The 17,762-nt window shown below is 58.4% G+C and overlaps 1 non-coding gene across 1 annotated transcript; it reads left to right on the top strand.

Moving 5' to 3' along the window:
• Positions 1-231: 231 nt before the first annotated feature.
• Positions 232-304, top strand: TRNAK-UUU (transfer RNA lysine (anticodon UUU)). Its single transcript has one exon. It is a non-coding gene; the product is annotated as a tRNA-Lys (tRNA).
• The last annotated feature ends 17,458 nt before the right edge of the window (positions 305-17,762 follow it).

Consider the following 17,762-nt stretch of genomic DNA (forward strand, 5'->3'; position numbering starts at 1 on the left):
TGAGTGGGAGTGAACTCCTCCTGAGACTGCAGGTCTGACGTGCAGCCTGGCAGCAAGTACCTTCTTCGGAACAAAAATGTGAACGGGAAATGTTAACCCAGTCAGCCCTGCAAGGTATTCATTGCTGCTCTAGGGTTTTCTTCTCTCTCTCTCTGTAGACCTGCTCAGAAAGCCCCTGCTCTGCCAATTAGGGCTGGGCTCCGGAGCTGGGCATCTTTTTCTTCTCAGCAAGCCTGGATAGCTCAGTTGGGAGAGCATCAGACTTTTAATCTGAGGGTCCAGGCTTCAAGCCCCTGTTCAGGCGACAGCCTTCCTATTTACTCAGTGAGCTTTCCCCTTTGCACAACAAGTGGCACTGCCAAAACGGAGGAACCCCAGGGGCGTCCTTAGAGCCATAAATAAACTCTTGGCATCCAACTCCTGTCTCCCACAAAAGACACAAGCTCTCTCTATCCTTCCTCAAGGATGAAACCAGCAGAGGCAGCTCAGACACACAGCTACATTTCTTCCCACATTGCACTCTGCCTCCCCTAGGCAGCCTGCTGCTCACTGCCTAGACTCCAGCTGGGCAACTCTCCTAGGCGCAGCCTCAGGGAGTTGCTCTTTTGCACACCTCCAAGCACTCCTAGACTTTGGTGTCCTTCAGGGCTGCAGCCACTGCGACAGAGCAGTCACTTGCACTGTTGCCAACAGGGACAAGTGCCTCACCGGTTTCTAAGACAAAATCCTCCCGCAGGAGACGATTGGGTGTGATTTACCCACAGGAAGGCCTGGAGAAGATGAGGAAGGAGCAGCAAAAATACATCTTGCAGGACAAGAGCCTAACAGAAGCAGTAAGTCACAAACTACTGACGTGGGGCTTCTCTCCCCATGTGCAGGCAGGGTGAGCGCCCTCCCCGGGGGATGCATCCCAGCCCTCCCGTGCACCAGAGGCCATGCAGAGGGTGTGGGGAGGATGCCCAGGCAGCAAGAGCCAGAGCCAGAGCCAGAGCCAGGCAGGATGCTGCCCTGGTACCCAGTCGCCAAAACTGGCCTCCTGCTCCACCACCTCTCTCCATGTAGCTCCATGGACACTGGGCCGTGGAAGGGGCACAGCCTTTCCCTCCAGGCTGGGACAGAGCTGGCGACTGGGGATTAAAGGGCAGACTAACATGGGTGACACTGCTGTGGGTGTTTGCTGCAGGCCACCTGAGCAGGGAGGAGAAGGAAATGAGGCCTTCTACAGACAGCTGGAAGCAGCCTCACAGTCACACGCCTTGCTCCTCAGCGGGTTTTGAACCACCCCAATACCTGCTCAAGGCACGACACAGCAAGGCACCAGCAATCCCATGCTGGGATGGGGCTAGAAAGGCCAAGGCCCATCTGGACTTTAAACTGGCAAGAGGTGTCAAGGACAACAAGAAGGGCTTCTCTGAACACCTCCGTAACAAAAAGAAGGCGCGGGCAAATGTGGACCCGCTGCTGAATGGGGCAGGGGCCCTGCTGACAAAGCATACCAAAAGGTCTGAATGCCTTCTTTGCCTCAGCCTTTACTGGCACGACTGGCCCTCAGGAATCCCAGGCCCTGGAGACCAGGGGAAAAGTCTGCAGAAAGGAAGACTTTCCCTTGGTGGAGGACGATTGGGTTAAGGATCCCTTAAGCAAACTGGACACCCACAAGTCCACGGGCCCTGATGGGATACACACCCACGAGTGCTGAGGGAGCTGGCCGATGTCTTTGCAAGGCTGCTCTCAATCATCTTTGAAAGGTCATGGCGATCAGGAGAGGTGCCTGAGGACTGGAAGAAAGCAAACGTCACTCCAGTCTTCAAAAAGGGCAGCAAAAAGGACTCAGGGAACTACAGGCCAGTCAGCCTCACCTCGATGCCCGGAAAGGTGATGGAGCAGCTCATCTCGGACACCATTTCCAAGCCTGTGAAGGATAAGCAGGTGATCAGCAGTCGTCAGCACGGATTCACAAAGGGGAAATCACACTTAACCAACCTGATAGCCTTCCAAGACGGAAGGACTGCCTGGGCAGATGAGGAGAGACCAGGGGATGTTGTCTACCTTGACTTCACTAAGGCTTTTGACACTGTCTCCCACAACATCCTCACAGGCAGGTTGAGGAAGTATGGGCTAGATGAGCAGACAGCGAGGTGGACTGAGAACTGGCTGAATGGCAGAGCTCAGAGGGTTGTGATGAGTGGCACAAAGTCTAGCTGGAGGCCTGTAGCTAGCGGTGTACCCCAGGGCTCAACACTGGGTCCAGTCCTCTTCAACTTCTTCCTCACTGACCTGGATGAAGGGACAGCGTGCACCCTCAGCCAGTGTGCTGATACGAAGCTGGGAGAAGTGGCTGACACACCAGAGGGCTGTGCTGCCATTCAGAGGGCCCTCAACAGGCTGGAGACATGGGCCAAGAGGAAGCTCATGCAGTTCCAAAAGGGAAGTGCGGAGTCCTGCACCTCGGGGTCAGTTACAACCCCATGCACCAGTAAAGGCTGGCGGCTCACCTGCTGGAAAGCAGCCCTGCAGAGAAGGACCTGGGAGTCCGGGTGGACAACAAGCTGACCATGAGCCGACAATGTGCCCCTGTGGCCAAGAAGGCCAACAGTATGCAGGGCGGCATGAGGAAGAGTCTTGCCAGCAGGTCGAGGGAGGTGATCCTTCCCCTCTGCTCAGCCCCTGTGGCCCCTGTGAGGCCACACCCAGAGCACGGTGTCCAGCTCTGGGCTCCCCAGTACAAGAGAGATGTGGAGCTCCTGCAGCGAGTCCAGCAAAGGGCTGCTAAGACGACTAAGGGACTAGAGCATCTCTCCTACAAGGAAAGGCTGTGACAGCTGGGACTATCCAGCCTGGAGAAGAGAAGGCTGCGGGGGCATCTTATCAATGCAGATAAATATCTGAAGGGCGGGTGTAAAGAGGGTGGGGCCAGTCACTCTTCAGCACTGCCCCCTGACAGGACAAGAGGCAAGGGGCACAAACTGAAACACAGCAAGTTCCGTTTGAACATAGCAGGGACAAACTTCTTTCCTGTGAGGGCAGCAGAGCACTGGAACAGGTTGCCCAGAGAGGTTGTGCAGTCTCCAGCCTTGGAGATGTTCAAAAGCTGTCCAGATAGGGTCCCGTGCAACGTGCTCGAGGTCGCTCGGCTTGAGCAGGGGGTTGGACTAGGTGACCTCCAGAGGTCCCTGCCAACCTCAGCCATTCTGTGATTCGGTGAACTTCAGGTGAACACATATTCTTGCAATGGCATCTTTCCTGGGACAGATCTTCACTTCATTTCCTATTTTGCTTCAACAAACTCGCTTTTTCTATGCAGGGCTAGTTACCATAGGGAAAAGATTACTCAAATCAGCACCAAGAAATACAGACACCGTCTTCCCTCCCGGGACCCCTATCTGCCATCCTCCTTAACAACTACTGCCTGGACACAGATCTACAATTACTGACTATACCCAGGATTCATAAGCCAGGCAATCAGCTGTTAGACCACCCAGAGCTCGCGTGCAATTGCCCAGGTTAAACACTGGCATTTTGTGGTGACCAAATTTTAACAATCCACTTTGTTTTGCTAAGCAGTCGTCTGCAGCAATGAAAACCAAGTTTTACCACTTGACAGACGTGCACTTCCAAACCGTCCCAAGGGGTCAGAAAATCAGCTCAGTTCCTGAAGTGCTTTCGCTGTAGATCCCAAACACCAGCACCTCTGAAGTGCAAGTGCACCGGCTTTGCTGGCTTGTAAGTTAACGCGTTGCTCATGGGACAGCTAGAGATGGGACTAGTAAAGATTCCACCAGGTAAGGGGCAGTTACAAGCTGCAACATGCCCTTCTTGCACACAAATCCTCCCTAAGCAAGTCACTCCCAACATTTACCCACTAATTTGCTCAGAAGAGTCACACTTGCATGCACCTGACCATTATATGGTGCTAGGGAACTGTACTAAATTTCTGCTCCTTAGTTCTGCTGATCTTCTTTGGCTTCCCAAAAACTTCAGAAGGACTAAGGACTCAGCTCCTTAACACGTTCATCATGTGCCCAGTCACAGACTCATCAACAGCAAACACCAAGTCCAGCACATTGTTCTAGGGAAACGAGGAAAAGAAATATTGGTACTCGTGTGTCAGGAAGCAATCAATTCTCCTCGTGTTCTTCTGACGTTCATGGACTACCCAGCTGAAGGCCCATCGCTACCTACATAATTTAAAAAATGCACAAGCATTAACATCACCTACCCCTGAAAGGTTCTAACAGACTTGTGCGGCTTCTGGTCAGCCTAGCTGAGACAGGCCACCATTTCCCTGTCCTGGTTACATGGCCAGCCTTCCACCCTCCTAAACAAGGGGGAGCACATGTCAGCACCTCAGCTGCCCGAGATCACAGCTCAATAGAAAACTGAGCTTAAACTGCTAACAAAGAGAACTTCTGCTAATGCTAAAGGACGTGAGCTGGGAGGAGGTGTGGGCAGATTTCCTGCGGGGCATATTTGACCTTGAGAGAGGGCTGGCACATACTGAGAGCAGTGGTTTCCAGCCCAGGGGCACATGAAGCAAATGAAAAGATGCAACACCTACAGGCTACCTAGATGCCTGCCAACACCCAGACTCAAACGCCTCTGTCCCTGACCTGGCCCAACTGCCTACTCCCAACGCTACCGTTCCCCAGCAAGCCCAGAGAATGGGGTCTGCAAATGTGCCGTGGGATTGGTCTCAGGGCGACCAGGGTTTAGGCAGGCAAGGATCAGGCTGCACGGCCATACACCCCAGGCATCCCAACACACCCAGCCCCAGCAGTTCAGAGAACAAGATGCGTGCAGCATGTGCACAGACCCCGGAGTGCAGATGGATCTGCAAGCACGACCAACTCACTGCCAAAATCCAGTCTTTGCCTAAGAAGGAACTGCTCCTCCCCTGGGCAAGCCTAAAGGAGAGTGGGGGAAAAGAAAGGGCGGACAGGGCAGAGAGAGACTTTATTTGATAACACACCTGCCTCATCACCACCTTACCCTGCTACTGCCACTCCTCTCAGAGTCACCACCCCATCTCAGCCCCTTAAGGTAGCTGTTTCTGACCCACACCTTCTCTCACATCCTACCACTGCGTCCCCTCCTGTGTGCAGGACACCAGGCAGCCCAGACACCCCGTCCTTGCTCTCAGACGCACTCCCCAGTTTTGACCTGGCTGTCAGCTGAGGCAGACCAGAGAGGGCTGAGAAGGGCCGCTCTGAACACAGTCCCACAAAGGAACACAGAAGCAGCAAAAACCCGTCACAGAAAGGAAAATAAAAACCAAGGCAGTCTCGGCAGGTGCTCAGAGGAGACTGGGGACCCTCTGTACTTGTGCCTGCGGCTCCTGCAGGCTCTTTGCACGCTCTAAGAGGTGCCCAAATGCGGTGACCTCGACAGGCAGGAGGTTACGCGGTGTCTCCGGGGCTGCGGTGGGGTGTGCGGGGCTGTCCTGGGGTCTCGGCCCTGCACAGCCACCTCACCCTCCCATTGCCCCGGGGCTCTTCCCTGGTGCTGCCATCATACCGGGCCATCTCCGCGCCACCCTGTCCCGGCTCTGCCGCTCCTCACAGCCACTGCCACCCTGGCCCCACTGTTGTCCGAAAAGCCGATTCGTTGCCTGGTGTGCAATAAACCAATAATTACACACTCAGGAAAGACATTTGCTTATTTATTTCAGAGCTGCGCAAGCCTGGGTGCTCGGTGGTTTCCCACAAATCGAGCACACCCCCCAACTTTTCAAGTAGCATTTATACACACAAACTGCCAGATTTGCGACTTGCCCTTTTACACTGATTGGTTAGTGATTTCTTCATTCCCTGGGTCCCACCCCTGTCTCTCAAGGTCCTGATGAGGGGAGATCAGTTAACACTGCCCCAGCAGGGACAGTAGGTGTTATCTCCCAAAGTCCTGACAAGGGGGAGATAGTCCAGACCCCTTAATTAACTTTGTTTCAGCAGTGAGAGGAGGTTTTGCTTCCCAAGGTCCTGGCGCCCAAGCAGGCCTTATTTCAAAGCCTTGACATCCTCCCTTTCGGAGTGTGAAGCGCAGGAATGCAGACTGCTTGTAACTCCCTTATCTTTCCAGCCTGCACCAGCTCTGGGGCCCTTTCTTACTGAACTAGGAGTGCGGCCTAAGGCTTCAGCAAATGTAGCTACTCATGCTAAGCAAGTTTTATACTTAATGTTAGACGTTATCCTAATCTACCTAGTTCAAACATTCTTTCTGAGCTTCCCAGGGCTGTCTTGTAACACCACTGCCAGGCCCCACAGCTACCCACAGGCCCCACGGCCCCTCGCACCCTCCCATCCCCCCACTGCCCAGGGGCACGGGCTGCCCTCGGCACAGCCCCGCCTGCTCCCCCAAGAGACGGGAAGCCCCGCCGCCCGCGCCAACCTGCGGGCTCTCCCGCCTCTGAGCAGCCCCTGTCCGCCGCGGGACACACGCGCTGGGCCGCCGCAGCGGCGCTGAGCGGCACCCGTACCCGGAACTACACCTCCCGGCGTGCCGCGGGGCACAACATGGCCGCCCGGCAGCCGGACCGAGCGGACTACATGTCCCGGCATGCCGCGGGGCAGGGCGCGCTGCGACGTTCCCCGGCCGCGCTGCCGCCTCGTCCTTGTCGGCGGCCCCGGGGTGCGGCCCCGGCCCTGCGCAGGGCTGCCCCGCTGCAGGCCCTCTTTGGGACCGGCCCTGGTGCTCCCTGCTCCGGCAGGTCTCAGACCCTCCCCAGGGCTCCCCGTCTGGCAAGAGACCCAATGACGAGCTCTGGGGCGCAAGCAGAGGACGAAGCCCAGCCCGTCAGGGGAAGCCAGGCGAGCAGAGGGCCATGTGGCACACTGCAGCACACAGGAAGGGCATTAGGACAACCCCAGCCCCGGAATACAGACTCCTGCGTGGCACGCAGCAGGACAAGTGGAGGGCGCTGGGGGGCACTAGGAGCACCAGGAGCAAAATCAGGGGCTGTCCGTGTCCGTAGTCCTTAAAGAGAGTGATCTTAGGGCATGAAGGCTGTGCTGCAGTTGTAAGTAGCTGCAGAGGCCAGATCCTGAGTTTCTGTTCAAACTCTTGTAGCTTATAGGCATAATCACTCTTGAAAATGCCGTGCAGTCACACGCTGAGCTACAGTATTTGGGGTAAGGAAGTGATGCTGCACCTTCTTTCTCGTGCGGAACATTTCCAATATCGAAGTGAATCCGCGTGGCCTCCCAGGTAGCCGGATGCTAGCCGGAAGGCAAAATACAAGCAGCCCATTGCAAGGGGGTGGGAGTGTAGCAGCAGCATGCAGTCTTCATGGGCGTTGGTCTGAGAGGCTTGCTCTGCTACCAAGCTCCTGGTGCCTTTTAGTACAGCTGGCTCAATGCCCTTTAAGTTTGCCTGGATACTTGCTGACACTATATGGTGGCACTCTGAGTAGGGTTTTTTGTGGAAGCGTGTTGAAGTCCTGCTGTGGAAGAATTGGGATAGACACACTAGAGCATGAAGACCCTGAGGAAGATCAGAGCAATTTCCAAGTCGATATTGGCACTGAGCACTTTGGAAGGATTAGTGCAATTCAGTCTGCATCTAACACGCATACCATAAGTATATGCTCAGGTGTATGATTTTGCTGCCTCTTTTCTTGTGGGAGAAAGTTGGAACTCAGCTGGAAAAAGAAGTCTGGTTTGTAACCCCAGGGAGTCAGAGTGACTACTTGGACATGGCCTTTTGTCAGAACAGGAGCTTCCAAAGCAGAAATGCCTGGTAATTTATAGCGCTCAGCAGCACGTGCGTAGACTATTCTGTGGTCATAGCTTGCAGCTCTTGATGTCACTGACTGTGGCAGGAAGACAGTTGTTGGAATGCTGCCTTTTAGGCGTCTGTTTCTAGTAGGAGGTAGTTCACGAGCTGGCACCGAAAGCATATCTATCAGCAACAGTGCCCTTTCCCTTTTGTTGCTGTAACTATTAACCAAAAAGTACCTTTGTGGGGAGGCTGTTTGAAAGAGCAGCCATGTGGCCGTGGTGGCAGGAAGGGAGGCAGGAGTTGTAGGCTAAACCACCTGACAGAGTTGGGAGAGGTAGGGCAAAAAAAGTAGGCCCTGCTCGCCTCCTCGCAACATACAGTAGCACGTCTCTGAGGCCTCCTTCCCTTTTCCCTTTTTAAGCCGCATACCAAATATTACTGAAGCATGCACAGCTCCCTGGCTGTCTATGACACCGTCATCAGCTGACGACAAAAATGCAACACATTCTGCGCACTGCAGCATGTGCACATGGGTGTCGACTGGTCTTCCGTGTCCTGGAAAGAGAGCCCATGCACAGAGAGACACTTTGTGCCTTCTCACCTCAGGCAAAGCACCTTCCCATGGGACAGCACCTGAGTACACGAGGGGACTCCTCCTTTCCTCGGAAAGCACAGCACTGGTGAGGGAGGCATTATTCGGCTTCTAAGGCAGAGCATCTGAAATCTGTGTCAAACTGCTTGGCTCTGCAGAGGCAGTGAAAAAGTGCCCCAGCAAAGGAAAAGGCTGCAATCAGAGTCTCACAATCCCAGTGAGTGAGTCAGCAGGTGGAGGAACTTATCCCAGCCAGAGCCGCTGTCTCCTAAGGTCACAAAGGCAATCGCAGACTTCTCTGGAAAACCCGCCTGTGCTTGTTGTTGTGCTCTGGGCATCACAAGGACCTCCAGGGTGAAAGCAGCAGAAGCAGCTCAGACACAGAGCTGCCTTTCTCCCTAGATTGCACACTGTCTCCCCTAGGCAGCCTGCTGCTCACTGCCTAGACTCCAGCTGGGCAACTCTCCTAGGCGGAGCCTGAGAGAGTTACTCCTTTGCACAGCTCCGAGCACAAGGGTCTTCTCGTCTTTGGCGTCCTTCAGGGCTGCAGCCATTGCGACAGAGCAGTCAGTTGCACTAGTGCAAAGAGGGAGAAGTGCCTCACCAGTTTCTCCAAGCCTCCCCTTGCTGGCACAGCGTGGTTCCCTGCTGCTGGGAAGACAGCGGCCCTCTCAGGGCAGGCAGTGCAGTGGGGCTGTAGCACGCAGGCAGCTCCTGCACAGCTAGCCCCGGGGTGTTCCCCTTGACTGCCTCTGCCAGCGGCTGGGCATCAGTGCCCTCAGCAGCGGTCTTCAGGGCCGGCTGTAGGGATGTGGGGGCCGGTGCAGGAACCTGGAGCGGCCTGCCCTCCTGTCTCTCCGAGACTGCACCGAGCTGCTGCTCCCAGCATCCGGGGAGCCCGGGGAGGATGCCAGCACTGCCTGGCTGGTGCTGGGGCAGCCTGGTGCCAACAGCCCGCAGGATGCTGTAAGGGGAGGCAGAAAGGTCAGCAGATCCACCCCATGCCTCTTGGGCTGGTGAGGGCAGAGCAGTGCCCCCAACTCTCACAGGGCTGGAGAAGCTCCACCACGCCCACCCTGACCACCCCCTGCCAGGGCCTGCCTGGCACCTGCCTCTAGCCCTGGCACCCAGGTCCTCAGCCCCTTACCAGTGCTCTGGCCAGCACAGCCGTCACACTCCCACAGCCCCGTGGCATCCCGCACGGAGGAGCACTGGCGGTGGGTCCCACTGGCAGCACACGAGGAGCACAGCAGCAGCTGCCATGGGCTGGGGAAGCAAAGAGGCTGCTGAGCAGGGAGGTCCCAGCAGGGAGTGGTGCCAGGAAGCCCCCCTCAAAGACCAAGGGGACGGAGCGGGACGGTGCCCACAGAGCTTCCTGGCCTGGCCCCACCTGGCTCTCAAGTGTCCTGGCTGCCCGTATTCTTGCTGAGACCAAAGAGCCTGGGCAGAGCCCAGCAGCACCCTCCACTCCTTGGAGGAGCCCTTGCTCAGTGCTAAGAGGGGCATGCCTCCTCTGCAAGAACAGCATCCCCGTGGGAGAGGTGCATTCCTCTCCCTCACCCCACCCCAGGGAGGGCGTCCCTCCACCTTCTTGCAAGCCCTTCACACATCTGGCCACACTCCTTGGAGGAGGCTGGGAAACTGCTGCTGCAGAGGCTTACCCCTCCTCTTCTGACTGCTCCCTGCCTCCCCTGTAGAGGCACTGGCTGGCATCGCAGCGGCTGTACGTTTCGAAGAGGTCTGCAAAGTTCTCCTCCTCCTCCTCCTCCTCACGAGCCAGCCTTCTGCAGCCGAAGGAAGGCAAGGACATGAGCCTGGCCACCCCTGGCACCCCTGGGCAGAGCCAGCATGTTCCTGGTCTTCTGAACCTCCTTCTTTCCATCACCTCAGTGAAGCAGGGGACCAGGCTAACACACTTGTCTTCATTCTGTGCCCACCCCAGGCCTGAGGTTCTCCCGCTGCCAAATGGCAATCACACCTCTGACCTCTGCTCTCAACTGCCTGAGCAGCTTGCCCCAGAAGAGCTTTGAGGGCCAGAAGCTGACCCCAGTTGGAAAAAAAAAGAAGAAGAAAAAAAAGGAGTATCTGGGAAAGTTCAGGGGAGAGCAAATGCCTGCAGAGCTGGCAATACCCCAATAAGCAAGAGCTGCCTTCTTGCTCAGCAAGTGTGACTCTTGGGGCTGGGCCCGGGGCATTCTTGCAGGCAGGCCGCTTTGCTCCTCTCCTCCAGGCAGCTGCTCTTGCTGGGAACACAGCCTGCCTGCAGCACTGTGGGCTGGCCTGGCGCAGCTCCCTGGGCATTCTTCTCTCTCCTAGGCCTGGCGGAAGGGAACAAGGGACCTACCTGATGGGGATTCGGATACCCAAGCGCAACATCTCTGCTGGGAAACTGTCCACGTCTTTGCACTGCGGGCACCTGAAGTTGCTGAAGCCAGACCGCAGAGCTTGTCCCTGCAGGGGAGACACAACCAGCCTGAAGAGGACACTGCTGCTGAGCACCTCCTGTCCCGAAGCCTAAGGGAGGAGAGACCACCGTGGTGGGCCGTGCAACCGGGGCTGGAGTGACTGAGAAGGCAAGGCAAAAGGCCTCGTGTGGAGGACGTGGCCCAGCTGGGCAGCAATGGAGGAAGAGGCCCTGGGATTCCCTTCCGTCCCGTGCTGCAGGCCCCAGGGACATGAGCGGAGCAGCAGGCAGGCTGCTGGGCACTGAGCCCCTCAGGGGATTGAGACCATCCAGGGAGGTCTGCTGAGGGCAACCTCTGCAGAAGGCCATGAGACGGGGGTGGGGAGAGGGCAGAGAGGGGCTCAGCCCTCCTCATGCCCCCAGGGAAAAAGCCAGGTGGGAGGAGGTCTTCCAGGCTGTCTTCTGTTGGCCCCAGCATGGATGTGTCTCAAGAGAAGCTTTGCATGATCATGGAGAGTCTCCACAGTCCCTGCACCCTCACCCTTGGGGGTCCTCAAATGTGGCTTGAGGAGCCCAGACAGCCTGGAGAGGCAGGTGAGGGAAGGGTCTCCTAACCTGGATGCAGCCACGGTGGAACCAGGTGTGCTTGCAGAAGGGGCACACCATGGTGCTGTAGGAGGTCCTGTCCTCCACAGGCTCCATGCAGATGATGCACGTGGTGTCCCCATCCTGGTGCGTCTCCACTGTCTGCTGTGGGCGATGCTCCCAGCACAACGACCTGGGTGAAGGAGGAAGAGGTGAGCCTGGAGGAATGGCAAGAGTAAGGCCGTAAAGGCCATCACCTCTGCAGTGCACTGTGCAAGTGTCCCTTTTCGCATGCCTTTCCTCCCAGCATACTGCCCACCAAAAGGGCCCGGCATGTCCTGGCTGAGGCCTGAGCTCCACATGTCCTTGGTGGGCCCTGGGGCACTCATGCCAAGCTGGAGACATTGCCTGCAGGGTGGGGGCCCTGACAGTTGGGCAGCTTTCAGCCCTTAGGAAACCAACACAAGCTGGATTTTTTGTCAGCCTGAATCTCCCCCGGGGGCTGAGGCCAAGGCATTCCCTGGGGCACACACCCTCCCGCTCAGCTCCAGCACCACAGAGTAGGAGGAAAGGGATAAACGAGGGGGTACATGAGCCCTCCACGCCCTGGATCAGGCCCCAGGGGACACTAGGGGTGTCCCTGCAGGGCAGAGCAGGCAGGTTCCCCGTCTGCTTGGCCAGCGCTGGCTGCAGGGAGCAGGAGGGGATGTAGCAGCACGGGAGGCTGCAGCCCGAGCAACGGCAGCCCTTACCTGTACTCCCCAAAGAACTGCGAGACGCAGCCCTTTTCGAACCCGCAGGGGAAGTGGAACTTGCGGGTGCACCGCTTCTGCTGGCACACAACGGTGGCCCCCTTCCTCCTACACACACAGCAGGTCTGCAAAGAGCACAGCAGCCCCCGACTCCCCGTCAGTGACCTCAGGTCAGGGACCTCAAAACCTGCCCTGCACCTCAGGAAGGGATGCAGGGATGTCGAGGCCTGGCTGGGTCAAGGCCAGCAGCTCCGCATGCAGACAGGACTCTAGTGCAATCTGGGCTCGTGACCTGCTGGGACTGGCTAGGGGAGGCCGTGAGGGAGACCCGTCACAGCAACACAGCCCTCCCCTCCGCAAGATCCTCACCTTCCGAGCTGCCCGCTTCACTACCCGCCTGATATCCCCAGGCAGGAACCGGCAGAATCCCTCTCCGTCGGTGCCTCTCTGGAAAAGCCCCTTGGCAGGATACTAGAAGAGAGAAAAGTGCAGGAGCTCATGAGGTCAGTGAGACAAGGACCTCTCCTAATGGCTTGTCCTGAGCCTGGAGAGACAGCAGCAGCAGGCAAGGCAGTGTTCATTTCCCCTGGGGCTGGGCGAGCTGCAATAGTCCTCGCCTTAGACCTCACCCTCAGCAAAAAGCACAAAGGCATGGAGAGGGGGCGAGCCCCGGCTGTGCTGTGGCTGTGCAAGTGCAAGCCACTGACCCAGGGAGCTGTGGAGAAGAGCTGGTGGACACCACTGCAGAGCTGGCCGGCTGGGTCTGGTTGAGCTGAGCAGATGCCATGCTTGGGTGGCCGTGAAGAGCAAGAGGGGGCTCAGGAAAGCAACTCAAGGAGTCCCCAGGGCGGGCGCATCTGCTTGTGAGGGCCAGCTCAGGAGGCTTGGATCTCGCCCACACAGGGAATAGGGTCGCTCGGCAGCACCTGGGTGGGGGGGGCTGTGCTGGGAGCGCAGGAGGAGGAGTTGGCACCTACAGGGCATCTGGGGCTGCGATTCCACGCATGCACACATGCCCCTTGGGGTGCCAGGGCAAAGCTGTGGGCAGCCCCAGGGGAACTCACCAGGCAAAACTCATGTGCGCAGAGGCCGTCCTCCTGGCACGTCTGCCCGTAGACATCCGGCTCAGAGTGGGCACGGCGACACAGCACACACTCTGGAGGCAGGGAGGGAAGGGAAGCAGCGAGGGAGAGCACACATCACCACCACTGAGCACCTCTCCAGGGGCTGGGGAGAGTCAGCCTGAGGATTTCCCCCAAGAGAGCATCCTCTCTCGGCTGTGCCGGGGGTGCAGCAGGCCTGGAGCCGTTGGCAGGGCCCTCGGGGGCCTTGGAGAGGAAGGGGGCATTGCTGGGATGAGCGTCACAACAGGCGCCCAGGAGTGCGATGGGCAGGAGGTGGCAGACAGCCTGCGGAAGGGTGTCGCTGGGTCTCAGGAGTCAGAGCGCCTCCCCACAGGCCGTGGGGCTTTGCCTTCACAGCCGGTCCCCGTCCACTCCCACGCACATCCCGCTCCCACGGACACCCCAGCCAAGAAGGTGCTGACTCCAGCCCCCGCCTCTCCCCGACTGTGCCACGCTCTGGCCCAAAGCAAGGCCCCTCCCAGCTCCCCACAGCCTCAGAGGCTCCCGCTCTCTCCCAGCCCTTGCCTTCCCCTTTCCTCCCTGGACTCCTGGAGCACAGCAAGCTCTGGGCAGCGCCTGCCCTCCCCACACAGCCCTCCCTCCCCACACAACAAGCCTCCTTGGCTGAAGTTCAAGAGGGGCCCTGCAGTGGGGCTCTTGAGGACCTCCTGCAGCCCATTGCCACCGCTCCCAGCTCCGCACAAAAGTCACCCCCACAACACCTTTGCCCGGTTTCTGGGAGCTGCTGGGATACTTTGCTCTCACCATCCTCCCTCGACTGGCGAGCCTTCCGCTTCATGGCGGCCACAGCGCAGGTCGGTGCTGAGAGCTCTGAAAAGGTCCTGCCACAGCTAGGCTGGGCTTTCCCCTCCAGAGGCTCCTCTGCCGACCCTGAGGGACGAGCAGGACAAGGGGGTGACTGCAGCACAGCACCAGGACCTCAGAGGCATGGGCACCTGCTCCCTCCCTCAGCAGCACCCACCAAGCCCCTCCGTTGCCCTGACACTCAAGCAAGGCTGGTGCTGCCCAAGGCTCTGTCGCACCACAGGCGAGGGGCACTGCGGATGGGCCCCGGAGGCTGACAGCCCTTGAGCTCTGCGGCTCCCCTGAGAAGTGGCATTGTCTCCGCGGCTGCCCTTTCCCCCCTGCGCAGGACCCCCGATCCACACCCCTCCCCAAGCCATCCCTCTGCTGGACACCTGCCCCCACTCCCCTCACCTCACCAGGTTGCTCAGAGGTGCTGCCTCCCAACCTAGTGCCAGCCAGACACCAGGAGGCCTTTATCTCCTGGCCCTGGTGACCCGTGTCATCGCATTGTCCACTGTGACACCGTCACCATTCTGTCACTGGGTTCCATGTGAAGACGAAGTCTGGGGGCCAGAAGCTGGGCACAAGAGCCCTTGGCTACCCTGGCAGACAGGGATTTTGCTCCTGCGGCTTCTTCAGAGCCCTCGCAACAAGCAGACCCTGCCCTTCAGGCCCCTCGCAGAGATGGTCGACAAAGAGAGCCTCCCATTGCTCCCTGGCTCTGGGCAGAAATCCTCCACTCCTGGGGGCTGCCTTTCCCTCGCACACCCTCGTCTCTGCCTGCCAGTCCTGCTCCCAGGCTCCCTTGGCCTCCTCCCTGATGGCAGGCACAGGCACGCCTCCATTGCAGCTGGGGCTGGGCAGCGCCAGGGGATTCTGTCCTAGCGCCTAAAGCGGAAACATCCACCCCAGAGCCCCTCTCTGCTGAAACCTGCCCTCCCACAAGTGCCCTGACCTGAAGAGTGGGGCAGAAAATGAGAGAGGCTCTGCCATCCCTCCTGCCCTCACTCCAACAGACAGACATGGGCCTCTTGGATCACTCCTGGCTCTCCCCAGTGCCGTCGCGCTTGTGGGCCTCTCTCCTCCTTCCCACCGTGGGGTTCCTTGCAGTTTTCTGGAAACATGTCCGGGACAGAAAAGGCGAATCCCCTGCAGCTGAAAAATGGCACACAGTGGGGTCCCCTCTGTGGTGGCAGGAGCACTGGCAGACCCTGCCTGTCCTGCAGCAGAGCCCCTTAGGAGCCCGTAGGAGCAAGGGCTACTTGTCGAGGTCTCTGCTTTCAGGCAGTCCTGAGAGGAGATCCTCTGAGGCTCCGCTTGCCTGACATCTCCCCTCATGCTCTCTGCTCCTCCTTCTGACATCCTGCAACAGCTCTCTGCAGAGTAGTCGTGCAAAGTGCACCTCAGCCACGAGGCCCTTCTGCTTGGGGTTTTGTCAAGAAGGCCAGAGGCCCCCTTTCACGCGCTACATTACATGTCAGGGCATGGAGTTGCACCATTGCTCCTCCTGATGAAGACCCAGGTTTCAAAGGATGACAGGACAGTGACAGCAGCAGCGGGAGTCCCGCAGCAGCATGCCTGCCCTCAGCCCCGGAGGTGCCGTCCCCAGGGACTGGCCAGTCTGGAGCTCCATGCAGTCTTTACTCCTCAGCGAGCGGGGCCAGGGACGAGCCAAAGAGGGGCAGCCATCTGCCCTCCAGGGCCTGCTCAGAGGAGAGGCCCAGGCATTTCTGACCAGGGGGCATCTGGAAAAGACTCCCAAGCCCAGGACACAGCTTTGGCAGAGGGAAGGTACCTCCATCCAATCTCGTTCCCTGCCCTCTGCCCTCAAAGAGGTGCTCCCAAAGTCACCTGGGGCTGCGTTGCTGGACGAGGTTGTTCCCTGGCAGTGGCAGTTCTTGCCCAGTGCTGGGGACCCCTGGCTGGGTTGGCCTGGGCACCCAGGAGCTGCCTGGCTGTGCCTGCCCCTGGCTGATAAGCCCTGCTGCTCTCCTGCAATGGGATGCAGGGCCCTGCAGCTCTGCTCCATGAGTGCCCAGCGCTGCCTGGAGCTGAGCTTCCACCTCCCGCTCTTGGGATCCATGTTCTCCCCTTCACACCCCAAAGGCCCAGCGCTCCGGCAAGCCAAACGCACGCACACGAACGCAGCCAGGGCTGTGCATCAGGCAGCGAGGCTTGGGCTCGCTCCCTCCTCTCTCCAAGAGGGCTAGGCCAGCTCTTCCCTCCTCCCCGCAGAGTCCCCATCACCAGGGCATGTGCTGGGCACAGCAGCACCCCTGCCCTCCGCTGCCAGTGACCAAGAGAGACTGGGAGGTCCCTGAGTCACAACAACCAGGGCTGCGGCTGAGTAGTTATGGCACGACCTTCGGAGACGGCTGTCCTGGCAGCAAGGCCTGGCAGGCAACCCTGACTCGCAGCTGTCCTCGTCCTGCCCCGCCAAAGCTCACATGTTGCTAAGAGCCGGTTTTCTGCCCCACCAGGGAAAGAGTCCCGTCAGTTTGGGGCCTTGGTTTAATTCAAGGGAACAAAACTCAGAGTGTGCTGGCACAGCTGGCAGTCGCTGTCACCACTCCCTCTGGCACTGTTCATACTGGTCATGGTGCCAAGGCTTCCCCGAGTGCTAAGGAGTGAATAGGAAGGGTTCAGGGTGATGCACAGGGAGAAGGCACAGAAATAGCGCGTGGTGACCTGGACCTGCATCTGCTGGAGCTTCAGTGCCCTCTGTCAGGCGACAGCGACCCTCGTGTGCAAAGCCTGTTGGTGAGTCAGGCAGGCAGGAGACGCCGGACTGACCAGGCACCGACCCTCAGGGCAAAGCGCCTCAGTCTTGAGACTCTGGGAGGGAAGGACAGACTCTCTGGTTTGAGAAGGGAGAGCCAAACATCAACCCCCTTCTGCTAGCCTGCACTTTCATGGCCCTTCTTTCCATCTTTTTCTCAGTGCCCAACAAACACTCTCCGAATATCAGGGCTGTCTGATCCATGGCCCTGGGGCTTCTTCGTGGTGAACTGTGGCCACAGCAGCAGGGACAACTTCTCCTTCTCACTCCATCTGAGCCCCTGGCCCAGCCCTGCGTGCATGGTCCCCGTTGTGCCCACAGCCTCTTCAATTCAGCATGAGGAGCAGGCATTTGCTTGGGCTGTCAGAGGGGCCCCTGGCGTCAGGGCCGAACCCAGGGCAATCTCATGTTGCAGAAAGCCAGAGGGTGCTGTATCCAGCCCCAAGGCTCTGGGATGTGGATCCCTGACACCTCTGTGGGGCATCGCCACGCGCCTGTCCCCGGCCTTTCTTGCAGCTGGCACACACACACTCAGCCTTTGGTCTTTAGCCTCTGCCTTTTTCTCTGTTGCAGAACTGAAGAGTGAAGTCGTCTTTTTCTCCTCTGCTCATTTCTTCTGGCGGAGGAGGGCTTTCCTGCTTGCCGACTGTTCTTCCTGGCAGCTTCTCTTTGGCCCGGCATCGTCAGTCGGGAACCGGAAGAAGTCAGGGTCAAGAGCTGGGAGCGTTCCAGGACTTGGCTCCAGCTGAAGCACAAATAAGAGAAAACATTTTGCCTTGCCTCTAGCCTCACTGCAACACACTGGGGATTCAGCGCTAGAGAAGCCAGGAACCCCAGGACCTGTGCAGCCGCACCGAGCATTTTGCTGCTCTGGCCTCAGACACCCCAGGGACAACAGCTGCCCCGGGGCAGGAACGCTGCAGCCGTAGCTGGACAACCAGGGGAACTGCCTCAGCCTGCCGCAGGGCTACGTCTGTGTCTGAGCAAGGCTGTGCAGCACTTCCCC

The sequence above is a fragment of the Dromaius novaehollandiae genome, chromosome 6 (assembly GCF_036370855.1).
Source record: "Dromaius novaehollandiae isolate bDroNov1 chromosome 6, bDroNov1.hap1, whole genome shotgun sequence".
In the NCBI taxonomy this organism is placed as follows: Eukaryota; Metazoa; Chordata; class Aves; order Casuariiformes; family Dromaiidae; genus Dromaius; species Dromaius novaehollandiae.